A 6,050-nucleotide genomic window follows, 5' to 3' on the forward strand; every position below is an offset into this window, starting at 1 on the left:
AGTTACAGGACCACAATTAAACAAACAACAACAGGTGGAGAATGCAAACGGGACAGTGACACACATAATGCGCAAACGATAATCTATTCACGTCGATGTCGGAAAGTGTTTACAAACACATTCATTCATTCTACAGCGCCGGAACGTCTTTCTTGTTCATAGGGACAGAGCTGATTATGCATATTCGTAACAATTGTTCTACAACCTTGGTATATTAGCGGGCGATGCTGTTGCCTTCAAATACTGTACATAGTGTTACGTAGTCTGTCAATTATGCCATTCATTATACGTTGGTCGTGCATAGGCAGGCGTACTGTGAAGCTGATGTGTTAGTTGTATCAAGGACAGTACAATTCTTTCCGCACGAAAACCTGTTTGTACGCGATCTCTCGGCGGGCGAGCATTTTTTTCTGATCAGCAGGCGGAGAACGGGTGGATTTGGCATGCATTGTTTTTTGTTTTTGTTTGTTTTTTTTTGGGGGGGGGTGCAGATCACGGTGCACAATGGACAGGGAGGACTTTTTTGTAGCGGATAAATTTGGGCAGAGGGCATGAAAGGGGCGAGGGGACTCTTTGTAGAGAAGGGGAAATGGGGAGACATGGAAATAATGTTGGTGGGGGATGGGTAAGGATTCAGATCAGACTTTTGCAGTGCAAATATATATTTTTTTTTGGTTAAAAAATCTGTAGAAGAGCATATTTTGAGGTCAAAACACCGCAACATTCTCTCAAAATAGATTTATTTGCTACCCTTATAACTAATAGAACATATGGATACAGATTAACTATTTGCGAGTAAACAGAGAAAAGTCGGCCAAACGAGGCAGATTCCCGGCCGTATGAAGAGAATCAAGGGTCTAAGAGTATACGCATTCCTCAGAGTTGAAGCAGTTGAAGGCCGGGTCGTTATCATTTCTGATTATTTTTGTCTTGCAATATTGCGTCTCATCAAGGCAACCGTCATGAACGGTGAGAAGGCTGAGAAGGGTAACTGCTGACGTAATTCTGATCGTTTTGTTCCATTGCATTGGAAAAATAACAACTTTATAAGGGTGCGACTTCAGCAGTGTACCTGTCAGTGATAGAGATGCTACATGATACAGGTTCGGGGAGGTATCCCGGGCCACCTTGGAATGTACGAACGTCTGCACTTACTGATGATGTGACCCACGTGATCACCTAGTGCTGGGCTCTGACTGAACATGCGCGTTTGATCGATAAGTTGAGACAATAGAGGCAAGGCCACAGCTAATTTTGGAGTTATTCAACTTCAAGGTTGTCAGTGTACTGTGGAAGCACGTTTGACTACGTACAAGACAATGGAGCAAACAAAGACGTAAAAAACATTGTCCGCTAATAAAAAAACAAAAGTCTTGCACACTTTGATGAAAGCAAAGCGAAACAACAACAAAACAAGTCTAAAATTAAATGCACTCAATTTCAGTCCCTTTTGAACCTTGTGCCCATGCGTTGTGCCATACCAACTCGCTGAACTTATTCATCTCGACTCGTTTAATCATTGCCCCGCCATTCAATCCATTCAAGTTCATTGTTGGTAACAGCATTGGTTTTCCCTATTTAAAATTTTCACGAACAGTTGTCATAAAATGTTTAAAGACAATGTTTTTTCCTCAACGAATGATAAACAATAAGCTTATACTATTTCACATCAAATGAAGTTTTGTGTATATTTTCTGTACACATCATGGACTCTAACAATTTCCACATTTAATTTTATATCGTCACTCAAACGTAATTTAATTAAGTTACTTCCGATGATACCACGGAACATAGTTAAAAGATCCGAAGAATTCGATATCGCGGTAGATTACGATATTTCACTGCAGAAGCCAACGTTTGTAAAGGAAAGGTGAAAGTGTATTTTGTCCATTGATTGACAAATTCTATTACCATTGGTTGGCCATCGAAAAGTTGATAATAGAAATATTTCTATGATTTGTGATATTAGTGTCGAGTAAGAAGCTGCTTTCCTTTTAAGAAAGTGTTGTAAGTAAATGAATATCCTTGATACCTAACAATGACTATCATGTCAACATTTGTGGTACGAAGGACAAAATCAATTATAATCTGGATGTTTTGTCCGTGTTTTACTAATGTGAAGGGAATGATATTACTATATTTGCCCAAAGGATAGATTGCTTTTTTTGTAATGTTATTTAATCATGTATGTATGTATGTATGTATGAATGTATGTATGTATGTATGAATGTATGTATGTATGTATGTATGTATGTATGTATGTATGTATGTATGTATGTACGTACGTACGTACGTACATACGTAGGTACGTACGTATGTATGTGTGTATGTACGTATGTATGTGCGCGCGCGTGCGCGTGTGGACGGTACATAGGACTGCCGTTCTTGTCACCTTGTCCTTGCAGTCCTTGTGAACAAACTATGGTTAGGCAAGGTGTAAAGTGTGAATGCTGTCTTGATTGTATACCTTCAACACTGACAACAACCCACTTTGAAAAACTCTATCTATATCTATTATAAAAACTCTATACATCAGGAAGCATAATTCAACAATCACAGCCATGCCTGTATGCAGACAGTGATACGTCACGAAAATATAATGCAGCGACATCAACAACTATTCCCCGCTAGAGGTAAGGTATTTTGCAATTTCCATTGTAACAAACTTAGTCTTCTAACCCCGTCTTACATCCGAAACAGTAGTGGTGACTCGATAAGCTTTTACACAATTGTATCACACACACACGCATGCACATGGGCCTCCGCAAAGATTCATGTGGACAGGCAGCAAAAGCTGTCCGTGCATGCCTTGGCGGATTGACGCATACTTGTGGTTGCTCTCTTATTTGCGGTTTTGCTTTCTTGGAAGAATGCACCAGCACTTTGGAAAGACTGTCTCCATTGACCAGAATCTATTGTGTTACTGTTGAACTTAACGGATGTACGTTACTTAAGACGATAACAACACTTTTACGTTGAATAATAGGTGAACATTCAAAGGCCACAACACATCATGCGAGTACAATGGTTTTTGTGCGGAACAACAGCAGCCGCGGTGTGGCACCATCGACACGTACATGCAGACAACAGAGACTACAGACGTCATCAGCGACGATTTATTCACCAGAGTGAAAGTTGCAGGTATTAAGAAACCAAAAACCGCTGTCAATGTGATGACGCGCTTTAATTTGTGGCCTCAAGCAGCAGCCCTCAATCCTCGGTTGTCACATGTAACAGTGTCTTGTATAGACATTGACTTTATAATGTGGTTTTAATAATTTGTTCTCCTTTAAAAGGTTTGTTCAGCAAATTAATTTGTTCGAAGATAAAGCTTAAGAAACTGCTCCTTTCAGGTTCGCATACGCCAAATACAGAAATTACAGGTTGACGGTTTCTTAAGAAATAAATCCATCCATTGGTATATATATGCCTTTAAGTAAGCAATAGTTTCCGGTAGAGTCAAGCGCACGGACGTCGCAGGAGCAGAGAAAGGAAGAAAAGTTGACTAACTTGACGTGACTCCTCTGACAATTAAGTGTGTTATACGCGAATATTGCAAATGCATATCTGAACAATCATTTAATACTTCGTCGAAATGGACACTTGCAATATTAGCAATCTCATTCATAGACATAAAATAATCTTCGGTTTTTCTAATATATCATTTTAGTATAGAGTTCAACTGGTCTCTTTTGATGGAAAAGTTGGCTATTAGAGTTTGTCCGGGTTGCGTTTCGTCGATGTTAAATTAAGGACATACAAGAATATATAAACGTAGTTATCGTACATGACAGCAGCACATATAAACTTGCTTTGTGGTCTCCATATTTAAAGGATTCTTCCAAGACCGACCTACCCTCTTTAAATGCATGGTGTTTCCCGGGGGTGTTTCCCTTTTGCGGGCATAGTCAGTCCTCAATCCTCCATTTTCCAAGAAAGCTTCAAAAAAGGATGTATTTAATCACTGTAGGCCTACAGCATTTTTGCACCTTTGATAGTCTACATTACCGATACGATACGTTTTTAGCGAGGGGTTGAAGGTCACAGAGAAATGGACAACTTTCGTCGATTGAACGAAATTCGCCGGATGTAAATGTTGTTGGTAGCCGCGCCTATCAGGCCTATACATGTTGCAGGACGGAAATCTTGTTTCTGTGTACCCCATTATGTAGGCTTTAACGCAAAGTGGTGGTCTGAACAATATCAGAAAGCAGTAAAGTAATTTCTCTAAGAACAGTCACAAACTTATATCAGACTACCATGCATAGTGACCTCTATCTGAAGCGGTGCCAGTTCCACGTGGTTATCTTTAAATAAAAATCGCCCATTTCCCCTTTTCCCACCAAGAGGTGTTTGTGAAACATTTTGATAACGTCGAACCGACCTTTGGTCTCTGGCAAACACTTCGACGCTATTCTGCTCTTGGAGTGTTTTGGAACGAACTCTAACGAAATCGGAAATGAAGAATAATAGTCGAATTGCACAACAATGAACAAATCAGTTACCATCGACCGACCATTTTTTCTTGGAGAGACGTCTACGGAACACAAAACAATTTATTGTTATTCAAAACACAAATTACTTGAATGCTATCGGCAAGAATTTCCGGAGCTTTGACCTTCTCGTTCAATACAATAGCGTTGTATTGAGTCGGTAAATAACTCAGGGACAGATTCTGGGCCTACCGCGCACTCTCATTTCGAGCGATTTTCCATCACGCACGAAACACGCACTACAGGGAAGTGACTCCATTTTACGAAAATAAAGGTGATACGAATTGATTGTGTGATGCATAATGCACGGGAATTTTCACTTTCTGCGATGAGACATTCAAGTGCCACTTGGATCACAGACATGTGACAATTGAAAATCCTCTCTAACACCATGAAATGTCAAGACTCATCATAAGCGTTCATTGAGTTCAAATCTGAAGACGTTGCAGTTAACAGAGAGTTAATGCAATGCAAGTAGCAGATCTTTGTTTCATATTGAAAAAATAAAAACAGGGGAATTCGAAACTTTTACACAGAAACTTCAAAAGTAAAAAGGATTACTAGTATTTTATTCTTCTGTAAACTTCAGTTCCTTGTTCTACCTAGTAAGAAAAATAATTTGTTTTACAGAGCAAAAGTAATGATGTTACTATTAAAAGTAACAGCCGTTGTAACAAGCCTATACCGTATATTGTAATATTGCAGGTTGCCATCGAGCCCAATAGTTATTGTTATATCCATTTCCATCTAAGCAAATCGAAAGACGTGACTATCGACTGGAAACGTCCTGATCTCATCAGTACAGTCGACAGCCATCCATGCACATCAGTAAAGTGTATCGCTCTCGCTTCCCCCGGCCTCTGATTTCCACACTAAAATCTTTGACTATTCAACAGTATCGTTGCAATCACAGTTTTACAATGGTTAAACTTTTATAAGCTTAAATGACAAAGGTGCTGCGGGAAGACACGGGAGAGGGAATTCAATAATAGGGCCAGAATTAACACTGTGACATACGGCAATTACAAATTACTGACATATGCGGCATGACCGGTATTGTCTTGAAGAGGAATGATACTACCTGTAACTTTGACCGGAAATATTCAAATCAGCGTAAATGTATATTAATTAGACTAATGTACCCATTATTTGATAGACTTAGTCCTGGACTGAAAACGGGGCATACTGGTCCATATTCTACGAGCTTAGTACATGCATGCCTAATTACTACGATTATTATACGACCTATGAAATTATGCTCATGTTTATACACACAGACACAGAAACACAGACACTCACGTATAATATTATATATATAAACGTACATATATATATATATATATATATATATATATATATATATATATATATATATATATATATATATATATATATATATATGCGTGTGTGTGTGTGAGCTGAAGAAGCTACGATGGCCAACAGCCTCAGTCTCACGAAATAAGTCAGAGGTGTGATTTCAAACATTGCAAGGCGGCGTGTGATGCACGTGGCAAATATATATGCACACGAATGTACAAAGCATTGATATTTTGTGAG

The sequence above is a fragment of the Ptychodera flava genome, chromosome 13 (assembly GCF_041260155.1).
Source record: "Ptychodera flava strain L36383 chromosome 13, AS_Pfla_20210202, whole genome shotgun sequence".
NCBI classification, from domain to species: domain Eukaryota; kingdom Metazoa; phylum Hemichordata; class Enteropneusta; family Ptychoderidae; genus Ptychodera; species Ptychodera flava.